At 43.1% G+C, this 11766-nt stretch overlaps 1 non-coding gene across 1 annotated transcript; it reads left to right on the top strand.

Annotated features, from left to right (window-relative positions):
• Nucleotides 1-1464: 1464 nt before the first annotated feature.
• TRNAM-CAU (transfer RNA methionine (anticodon CAU)) lies at nt 1465-1537 on the top strand. Its single transcript has one exon. It is a non-coding gene; the product is annotated as a tRNA-Met (tRNA).
• The last annotated feature ends 10229 nt before the right edge of the window (nt 1538-11766 follow it).

Here is an 11766-nt window from a genome sequence, read left to right as displayed (position 1 = left end):
CTTCTTTCTGTTCCTGTATTTGCCTTTTTTAGACTTTTCATCTTCATGGTGTTATGGATTGAATTGTGTCCCCCCAAAAAATGTGTGTAGACTTGGCTAGTCCATGGTTCCCAGTATTGTATGACTGTCTACCATTTTGTCATCTGATGTGATTTTCCTAATTGTTGTAAATTCTACCTCTACGATGTTAATGAAGCAGGATTGTTGTTGTTGTTGTTCTTAGGTGCCCTTGAGTCGGTTCCAACTCATAGCAACCCCATGCACAACAGAACGAAACACTGCCCGGTCCTGCACCATCCTTACAATCGTTGTTATGCTTGAGCTCATTGTTGCAGCCACTGTGTCAGTCCACCTCGTTGAGGGTCTTCCTCTTTTCTGCTGACCCTGTACTCTGCCAAGCGTGATGTCTTTCTCCAGAGACTGATCCCTCCTGACAACATGTCCAAAGTATGTAAGACACAGTCTCACCATCCGTGCTTCGAAGGAGCATTCTTGTTGTACTTCTTCCAAGACAGATTTATTCGTTCTTCTGGCAGTCCATGGTATATTCAATATTCTTTGCCAACACCACAATTCAAAGGTGTCAATTCTTCTTCAGTCTTCCTTATTCATTGTCCAGCTTTCACATGCATATGATGCAACTGAAAATACCATGGCTTGGGTCAGGCGCACCTTAGTCTTCAAGGTGACGGTTTTGCTCTTCAACACTTTCAAGAGGTCCTTTGCAGCAGATTTGCCCAATACAATGCGTCTTTTGATTTCTTGACTGCTGCTTCCGTGGATGTTGATTGTAGATCCAAGTAAAATGAAATCCTTAAGAACTTCAATCTTTTCTCCATTTATCATGATGTTACTCATTGGTCCAGGTGCGAGGATTTTTATTTTCTTTATGTTGAGGTGCAATCCATATTGAAGGCTGTGGTCTTTGATCTTCATTAGTAAGTGCTTCAAGTCCTCTTCCAGCAAGTGAGGTTGTGTGAACTGCATAACGCAGGTTGTTAATGAGTCTTCCTCCAATCCTGACACCCCACTCTTCTTCATGTAGTCCAGCTTCTCAGAATATTTGCTCAGCATACAGATTGAATAGCTATGGTGAAAGAATACAACCCTGACACACACCTTTCCTGACTTTAAACCAATCAGCATCCCCTTGTTCTATCTGAACAACTGCCTCTTGATCTATGTAAAGGTTTCTCATGAGCACAATTAAGTGTTCGGGAATTCCCATTCTTCACAATGTTATCCATAATTTGTTATAATCCACACAGTTGAATGCCTTTGCATAGTCAATGAAACACAGGTAAACATCCTTCTGGTATTCTCTGCTTTCAGCCAGGATGAATCTGACATTAGGAATGATATCCCTGGTTCCACGTCCTATTCTGAAACCAGCCTGAGTTTCCGGCAGTTCCCTGTCGATACACTGCTGCAGCCGTTTTTGAATGATCTTCAGCAACATTTTATGCCTTCTTAGTGCAGTAGGTAGTGCGTCAGTCTCATAATCTGAAGGTCCTGAGTTCAAGCCTCAGAGAAGGCACAGATGGAGGCGGGATTAGCAGCAGTTATATTAAAGACGCAGGCCTCAATCTACAAGAGTGGATTGTGTCTTAACTCAATCTGTTTTGTAATATAAAAGAGAGAAGCAAGCAGGGGACCTCATACCACCAAGAAAGCAGCTCCAGGAGGAGAGCGCATACTTTGGACCCAGGATTCCTGCATGGAGAAGCTCCCAGACCAGTGAAAATTGATGACAAGAACCTTCTCCTAGAGTAGAAGAATTCCGGCGGTCATGGTCCCCAAACCTTCTGTTGGCCCAGGATAGGAACCATTCCCGAAGACTACTCATCAGATATAGAAGGGACTGGACGATGGGCTGGAGAGAGATGCTGATGAAGAGTGAGCTACTTGTATCAGGTGGACACTTGAGGCTGTATTGGCATCTCCTGTCTGGAGGGGAGATGGGAGGGTAGAGAGGGTTAGAAACTGGCAAAACGGTCACGAAAGGAGAGACTGAAAGAAGGGAGTGGGCTGACTCATTAGGGGGAAAGTAAATGGGAGTATGTAGTAAGGTGTATATAAGCTTATATGTGACAAACTGACTTGATTTGTAAACTTTCACTTAAAGCACAATAAAATTTATTTAAAAAAAAAAAAAAAGAACCTTCTAGAGCCAACAGAGAGAGAAAGTCTTCTCCTGGAGCTGGTGCCTGAATTCGGACTTCTAGCCTCCTAGACTGTGAGAGAGTAAATTTCTGTTTGTTAAAGCCATCCACTTGTGGTATTTCTGTTATAGCAGCACTAGATGACTAAGATCCATGGAATCATAGCGAATGAAACTTTTTGAGTGTGGCTTCCTTTACGTAGCATATTTTAGAGATTCCGGTTCTGTGAATCAGTTATTCCTTCTTTTTTTTTTTTGCTGAGTAGTATTCCATTTTGTGGATGTACCATAGTTTATTTATCCATTCACCAGATGACAGACATTTGGGTTGTCTCCCAAGAATGGCTTTTGAACACAGGAGAGACTATTTAGAAATTTACTTTTGAAGTGAACAACTAGTTTCAACTTGTTAAAGTTACTAATTCGAAGCACTAGTTCTTTCTTTGCCTTTAAAATTCAGCTTACAAATCTTATTTGAAAATCTAACAATTTTAGCAAATGCTGCTAAGGGGTCTTTGAAAAAACTTATATCTTCAAACATTTAAAATTGCATTTATAGATGAATAGATTTGGTTTCCTTTTTCAGAACCTCGGCTTCCTGATATAAGCAAAACCTTTCTGAGGATTTAAATCATTCTTATAAATCTAATAAATCCTATTTATAAATATGGTGAACCTGAAGTTCTCTTAAAAATCTATTTATATAGAAAGCTACATGTATGTAGGTTTCTTCTTTAAACAGAAATATTAAGATTTTAGTTCTTGGTTTAGCAGGCTATGTTGTTGTTAGGTGCCGTTGAGTCTGTTCCAACCAGCGACCCTATGTACACAGAACAAAACATTGCCCAGTCTTGTGCCATCCTCACAATTGTTGTTATGCTTCAGCCCATTGTTGTAGCCACTGTGTCAATTCATCTCATTGAGGGTCTTCCTCTTTTTCACTGACCCTATACTTTACCAAGCATGATGTCCTTCTCCAGAGACTGTTCCCTCCTGATAACATGGCCAAAGTATGTGAGACGAAGTCTAGCCACCTTTGCTATCAAGGAGCACTCTAGCTGTATTTCTTTCAAGATAGACTTGTTTGTTCTTCTGGCAGTCCGGGGTATATTCAGTATTCTTTACCAACACCGTAATTCAGAGGCATCAATTCTTCTTTGCTCTTCCTTACTCATTGCATGCATATGAGGCAATTGAAAATACCATGGCTTGGGTCAGGTGCATCTTAGTCCTCAAAGTTACATCTTTGTTTTTTAAAGCTTTAAAGAGATCTTTTACAGCAGATTTGCCCAATGCAATACATCTTTTGATTTCCTGACTGCTGCTTCCATGGGCGTAGATTGCGGATCCAAATAAAATTAAATCCTTGACAACTTCAATCTTCTCTCCATTTATCATGGTGTTGCCTCTTGGTCCAGTTGGGAGGATTTTCGTTTTCTTTATGTTGCGGTGTAATCCGTACGGAAGCATGCTATACTTAATTCTAAATCTTCCTGAGGGTAAGTTATGTACCTGTAAGAGGTACCCTCCAAGGAAGGAAGTTCCATCCCAAGTAATGGAGGTCACTCAATTCTTAAAGTTGAAAGATATGTTTCTGCTAAAAACGACCATAGCCTTCTAGTAATTGAGGTCACCAACACACAAGGAAAGATAGCTGTGGGGCTGTGGTGGCTGGCCACACCATCAAGAGAGCCATGCATTCTGTTTATGCAGTTGAATCTCTGACCCAAAGGACTGCGGAGAGGTCCTCATTATACAGCTATGGGGAGAGTGAAACAGTGACAGGTGTCGAATTGTGGGGCTCTTTCTGTTTGATTCAGCAAGGCTGAAAGATTCTCACTCAATCTCTGAATCTCAGGAAGCTGGCTGACTGACCCACACTGCATGGTGTCCCAACAGGTCCTTTTAAGCAAAAGTCCAATGTCACAAATAATTGAAGGTGAATCAGAAATGACAAATATCTGCTGCGTGAGCAACCACTCTCTGATCCTGCCCCCATGGCCGCCATTACTAATCAATTACTGCACTTCTCCCTCCCGTGTCTACCCAGCACTACCCAGAGCCAAGCCTGCTTAATCGAGGTTGGCACATGAGATGAAATCTGTTTGCCCTCCCTAACTGTAACCAGCTCTGGTGAGAAAATGAGGCCTGTCCACTTGGCCCTCGCTCAGGATCCAGTTAATCGGTAACGGGGTTTGGGGTTTTCCTGGCATGTTCCTGTTTTCTGTGAATAGCTGCGGGTCTGAGGCATGATGGTCCTGCGCCATGAACGGGGCGAGAGGGTGTGGGTATTGCCCACTCTGCCTCCGGCGGGCAGAGGGCTGCACCTTCTATTGGGGACCCCATTGGGGAGTGCAGGGAAGCTGGGAAAGAGCCTGCAGCAGGCTCCGTGGGAGGTTCTGAGGGAAGAGCACAGGACAGAGTCCTGGGCAGAGCTCTGCTGGTCTCCCTGTGTGGTCGTGGGTGAGGCCGGCTCAGAGCTGCCAGATTTACATCTCCAGCCCAGGCCCCAAAGTCCAGACTTGAATATCCAACATCCCACTCTCGAAGAGCCATCCATAACTAACATGTCCAAAGCTAAATTCCTGGTTCACACCCCCTCCCTGACACACTCCTGACCAAATCTTCACGGTCTCAGGAAATGACAAGTCCATCCTTCCGGTTGCTTAGACTAAATACCCTGGAGTCACCCTTGATGCCTCACTTTCTCTCACACCCCACATCTGGTGGCCCTTCAGCGTAGGCTCCCCACCCCCATCCTCACCTCTGACCTCTTTTCACAGTACCTACCCATCATTCACTCTGGTCACACTGGCTGCCTTGCTATTCCTTGAAGACAGCAGGTGGCAGTCTTATCTCAGGGCCTTTATCCTACTGTCTGCCCAGATGCCCTTCTCCCAGATATCCACATGGCTTTACATATCCACACAGCTCTACATATCCACACAGCTCGCTCCCTCACCTCCTTGGTCACACCAGTTATGCCTTCTCTGACAGCCCCACTTGGAATTGCAAGTCCTCCTCCAGCCCCAGCACACCCTGTCCCCCTTCCATGCTTAATTTTGGCTATCTTCATACTCTAATCTTTTCTTTTGTTTATTGTCTATCTCCCTCCCTAGAATATAAGCTCTAGAAGGCAGGGATTTCTCTGTGTGTGTGTGTGTCTGCTCTATCCCCAGTATCTAATACAGTGGTATTAGAACATGGTAATTGCTTAATAAATATTGATTGAATTAATAATAACAATAACAATATAGCTTGCACTTATTGAATACTTACTAAATGCAAGGCATTCTTCTAAATGCTTTTCATGACTCATCACATTTCATTTTTATCATAATTTTATGAAGTCAGTCCCAATGTCCCCACATATTGTTGTTAGGTGCTGTTGAATCAGATCTGACTCACAGTGACCTTACATACAACAGAAAGAAACTCTACCCAGTCCTGCACCATCCTCACAATCATAGCTGTGTTTGAGCCCACTGTTGCAACCATTGTGTCAATCCATCTCATAGAGGATCTTCCCCTTTTTCACTGACCCTCTGCTTTACCAAACATGATACCCTTCTTCAGGGACTGATCTCTCCTGATAACATGTCCAAAATACTTGAGATGAAGTCTCACCATCCTTGCTTCTAAGGAGCATTCTGGCTGTACCTCTTCCAAGACAAATTTGTTTGTTCTTCTGGCAGTCCATGATATATTCAGTATTCTTCACCAACACCATAACTCAAAGGCATCAATTCTACTTTGCTCTTCCTTATTCATTTTCCAGCTTTCCCATGCATATGAGGCAATGGAAAATACCATGGCTTGAGTCAGGTGCACCTTAGTCCACAAAGTGACATCTTTGCTTTTTAACACTTTCAAGAGTTTTTTTTTGCAGCAGATTTGCCCAGTGCAAGGCACTGTTTGATTTCTTGACTGCTGCTTCCATGGGCATTGATTGTGGATTCAGGTAAAATGAAATCCTTGACAACTTCAATCTTTTCTCTGTTTATCATGATATTGCTCATTGGTCCAGTCGTGAGGATTTTTGTTTTCTTTATGTTGAGGTGTAATCCAGACTGAAGGCTGTGGTCTTTGATCTTCACCAGTAAGTGCTTCAAGTCCTCTTCACTTTCAGCAAGCAAGGCTGTGTCATCTGCATATCACAGCTGGTTCATATTCCTGCATATGGATGAGGAAACTAACACACAGAGCACCTACAGTACTAGCTAGTATGTGATGGAGCCAGGATTTTAATCCAAATGTTCTAACACCAGAGACTGAATTCCTAGCCACTCTGCTATGTTGTTCTTGAATAAATGAATGAATGAAAAGAAGAGCAACCATTTATTGCACCTGTATTAGAAACAATGAATTTTGGAGTCAGACAAACCTAGGCTAAAATCCCAAACATGCTACACGTTGGATTACATGATTTGGGCTTCTCTAAGCATCAGTGTCCTTAATGCAGAAAGGGAAAAATAAGGAGTATCCGCAAAGCATTAGCTATTTTATAATCTACTTGTTCTTGATCTGATACTGCCCTCTATTGGTCAATTAAAGTAATGACTTCATAATTGCTACACTAAATACGGAGCCCTGTTGGTACAGAAGGGAACCCTGGTGGCTGGTAATTAAGTGCTACAGCTGCTAACCAAAAGGTTGGCAGTTTAAATCCACCAGGTGCTCCTTGGAAGCCCTATGGGGCAGTTCAACTCTGTCCTATAGGGTCTCTATGAGTCAGAATCAACTTGATGGCAACAGGTTTGGTTTTTTTTGGTTTGGTGGTATGGTGGTTAAGAGCTTGGCTGCTAACCAATAGGTGTGGGCAGTTTAAATCCCCCAGCTACTCCTTGGAAACCCTATGGGGGCAGTTCTACTCTGTCCTATAGGGTCGCTAAGGGTTGGAATTGACTTGATGGGAATTTTTTTTTATGCTAAATACATAATCCCCGAATGATAGAGCGCCAAAGCCAGTAGTGTCTCCAAATAAAGTAGCCCATAGTTCTTGGTTCCTTTAGTCTCCTGGGTCCCATCAGTCTTCCAGGACTAGCTTTAGATCAGGCTTCCTAAAGGGAACCAAAGAGGCCTGGCCCATATGGGTCCCTGTAGGGTAGAATGGCTCCAGGGAAACAATTCTCATAAAAAATAAGTTTTTCAACCCTCCTCTCCAGCCCAAAACAAAGCAAAAAAAGGGGGAGGGGGTAACATGCACCATAGGTTTTATACTTGAGTTTTCCAGACCTTCAAAGAACACATTACTCCTCTTTAGTATAAACTATTTCCGAGGATAGACAAAAGAGAAAGCTACCAAACTCATCTTGTAATACTAGTAGGGCTTTGGCGTTAAACCCAGGCAAGGACAATTTAGAGGTAAGAAGCCCAGTTATGAATATAAATGCCAAAATCCTAACTTAAACTTGTTGCCGTGGAGTTGATTCCAACTCATAGTGACCCAATAGAACAGAGTAGAACAGCCCCATCCGGTTCCCAAGGAGTTGCTGGTAGATTCGAACTGTCAACCTTTGGTTAACAGCCATAGCTCTTAACCACCGCACCACCAGGGCCCCTAACAACTAATAAAAGATAAAATAGAACCTACACTATATATAAATATAAAAATAGGTAGATAGTAGAGTTTAGCCAGGAGTCCTGGTGGTGCAGTCCTTAAACAGTTTGGGTGCTAACCAAAAGGTCAACAGTTTGAACCCCCCAGCGACTCCACTGGACGGACGTGGCAGTCTGCTTCCCTAAGATTTACAGTGTTGGAAATCCTATGGGCGCAGTTCTACTCTGTCCTGTAGGGTCACTATGAGTCAGGATTGACTCGATGGCAACAGGTTTAGAGTTTAGCCAAGAATGCAGATAGTATAACACCAGGGAAAGAATTCCATATTCTGAACCTTAATACATTACAAGGTAAAAAGCATATGATCGCTTTAATAAATGCATTTAAATCGTGTAATGAAACTTTTTTTTTTTTTAGCAAATCAGCATTAGTAGGCTAGGGCCTCAACCTGATAGAGGATATTTACTAGATGCCTGGAAGCACTCCCATTAAAGTCAGAAACAAGACAAGAAAGCTCTCTGTTCACAGTTTTACTGGCATTTCTAACCAATGTAATAAAATAATGAAAAGTGTGAAAATGGCAGAGTGGAGGTGTCTGATCTCTAACTCACAGCGGGGAAGGACAATCATCATCAACATCAACAGGCCAAAGCTGATTGCTATGAAGCAGAGGTCAGACACACCTCCACTCTCCAACCTTTTTACCAGTTCTGACACCATCTGACCCTCCCAGGGCACACTCTAATTCTTTGCTGGGTTCAAGAATTTGTTGCAATGGCCACACAGAATGCACAGACCAAACTCACGATTATGGGGTTTATTAGGGAAGTAACAGGTTACAATTCAGGATCAGGAAATACTCAGGATACAGTTCTTCCATCAGGACAGCCTCTTCTCAGCTGTGCCCGTTGGCAGGTCTCTCTCTGGTCCTCAGCCTCTCAGCCCAGCCTCTGCCCACCTCAGACAAGTGTTACAAAGCTCTTTAGCTCTGCCAGTAAGTGCCTGGGGCACCCCACTCTGCCAGGAAGCCTTGGCCTGAAGGTGCTCAGCTCTCTTGCTCCCTGGGCCAGGAAACCCACCACCATCTCCTGTCAGTTTGCTGGTTCTGCTGCCGCTACCTCTCACTCTTGCTACTGCTGCTGTCACTGTCTTCTGCGATACAGCTCCTCTCTCTGTCTCCCGGGTCTAGGAGGGTCTCCGCGCAGGGATCCCGGGTCCAAAGAACATGCTCTGTGCTCTTCTTCTTGATGGTAGTTAGGTCCCCCACTTCCAACTCTGGGATGGCTCATTTTAAGCCTAGTGGGATATCAAAACTGACCAGTCTCCTCGATAGGGTTTCATATACCTTATTTGCATAGTCCCACCCCTGCACCTTACCTGCATTATTAACAAGTTGTCCAATACCCTTGGTGGGACTCAAGCACCTTATTTGCATAGTTCCACCCAATTATTGTGTGGAAAGCACAAAGATTATGGCTAGAAGGGTGATATTAAATAATTCACTGCACCACAGGCTGCTCTCTGGCTCTTCTAGCAATTGGCCCTTTCATACTTGAAGGATTAACTTCCCCCTTCCAAATATTTTACCAGTTCAAAAGAGTCATTAACAATTAGTTCTTCTATAGGGCAAACAGTCCTCAGGGTGAGGTTACTGCAGGTGTCCATTTGATCTTGTCAAGTCCTCCAAAAGTTATCTCATCTTTACCCTTTCTGGCTTCTGATAAAATTTAACTGAGAAATTATTCCCTTGCTCTGATCGGAGCCTCATGAGGTACCAGTATAGCAAAGCCTTTAAGGAGCTTTAGGTTAGGCCACTGTATTCCAGTCCAGCAGTGCCTCCTCCTTAGTGCACTCATTCACAGTTACAGCTTCTACAATTACAGTTTTTACCATCACGATTAACCCTGTTAACAATCAACACGCACGACTGAATCATATAATCCTATCAATATCTTCCCCCACCCTTTCTTCCCCAGACCCATCAGGAAGAGAGGAATCTATTCAGTGGGGGTCCTCCCTTGTCCCCTCATTTAATATAAGCACACTCACAGAAGTGTGTAAACCAGCCACTTCATGCCTTTATCTCCCCCTGTTTTAGACAGCCAATGTTGAAATTGCCCATCCCTGTCAAACCAGTACTCTAAGGAGACAAGCATGTTCCTTGGTCTCAGAATCTTCTGTTCCGGGTGGAACTCTGACCACCTGCATCCATATGCAAAGTCTAGTCCAGAGCAAGCCATCAAATTGCAGCAGTCTATACCTTTTTTTTTTTTATACCACCTCACAATGTCAAACATCTCTTTCTCTTCATTTGGTTGAGTTCTGATCAGCTCATCCCTAGTCCCTGTGGGCTAGGTCAGTGGGTACCAGAAGTCCACATAGCTCCCAGCACTTCAGATTGGACAGCTCCTTCTCTCTCTCTTATCCCTAGTCTGCGAGTGCTGGGTCAACAGGCCCCAATGGAATATGTCCAAACTCAACCTGTCTCTTCATTGCTGCACCTCCCCCACTTCCACTCATTGAGTGGGCCCAAGTGGTTGCCACAGGTGAGCATACCAGGCTGTCTACTCACTGGCTCCTTTTAACTTCCAGTCCTAGAAGGGGGTTATTCTGATGTGCACTGACTTTTCTTTCCTTGGTGCACCAAAAGGCAAACCACTTGCTGGAAATTCAAAAAGCAAAACATTTTTTTTCTGCAGGCCCTTTCTTCAAATGTAAATCTCCTGTTCTCTCAGCAGTCTGGGTGGGGCACAGGTTTTCGACCTAAGCCCCCAACACTCTATACACAGGGCTACTTACTGCATTCAGGCCAAAAACCTGCGTTTCTTTCCGGCAAATCCTAGTTCCATTTTTAGCATATCCAATCAAGTATTGGCTGAAGGTACCCATTAAACGCTCTCTGTTATCTACAATACCCCATATTCATTTCTATCGTACATTTAGGTCTGCTTTACAACAATAGGTAGGAGAAACATTCAATATCCATAGTATATTCAAGTAAACATATAATCTTTTAAAAAAAATTTCAGTTTCATCTTCTCCATCCCTTGACTATCCTCCCATTCATGTGTATGGTCTTGGGCTTCTGTCTGGAAGGAACGGATAGACCCTGGCCCCCTATCAGTCATCTTGTTTAATTAACTTGGCTTTTGCCCCAGGCCACTCCAGATGAGGCTTTTTCTCCCCTCAGCTGCAGCATAACATCTCTTACTTTCCTTTCAGCCATTACAGATAACCATAACCAAAGTAACCCCCAAGAATTGAAAGTTTTACTTACCATATCCCTTCATACTTTCTCTTGTGAAGTCCTAGGCTTCTGTGAATCTGGAGCCACTGCAAGGAATCCTGTTTGTGACACCAGCTGAAAAAATGGCAGGGTGGAGGCATCTGACCTCCTCTAACTTCACAAGGCGGAAGGAGAATCATTGTCAATATCTACAGCCCAAGGCTGATTGCTATGAGGCTGAGGTCAAACAGACCTCTACCTTCCAACCCTTTACCAATTCTGACACCATCTGTCCCTCCCAGGGCACTCTACTTCTCTACTGGGTTTGAGAATTCATTACAATGGCCACACGGAACTCACAGACCGTACTCACGATTCCGGGGTTTATTAGTGATAATACTACATAAATTAGTAACATTCTTATTGAATGCTTATTAGGATACCAATAAGCAAGAAAATATAGTCAAAAAGATACCATTTCTAATAGCAATAAAAATTATAAGGTACATAGGAATATATATAATAAAAGATGTGCGAAATGTTTTCTCAGAAAACTAGAAAAAAAATTTCATGTAGAAGAAGACCTAAATAAATGGAAATACATGCTTTGTTCATGGAAGGGAATGTCCAATGTAGTAATGATGTCAGTTAACCTGTAAATAAATCTATTATTTCAAAACGTTCCAATAAAAAACCTAACAAAAGTTTTCAAAGAGCTAGGCAAACTGATTCCAAATTCATATGGAGGTGTAAAGATCCAAGAATAGCCAAGAAAATACCAAAAATTTGAAGGAAATAAGAAAGGAAGGAAGGGTGGAA

This window comes from Elephas maximus, chromosome 3 (genome assembly GCF_024166365.1).
Source record: "Elephas maximus indicus isolate mEleMax1 chromosome 3, mEleMax1 primary haplotype, whole genome shotgun sequence".
Lineage (NCBI taxonomy): Eukaryota > Metazoa > Chordata > Mammalia > Proboscidea > Elephantidae > Elephas > Elephas maximus.
This window is presented reverse-complemented; position numbering and strand designations above follow the sequence as displayed.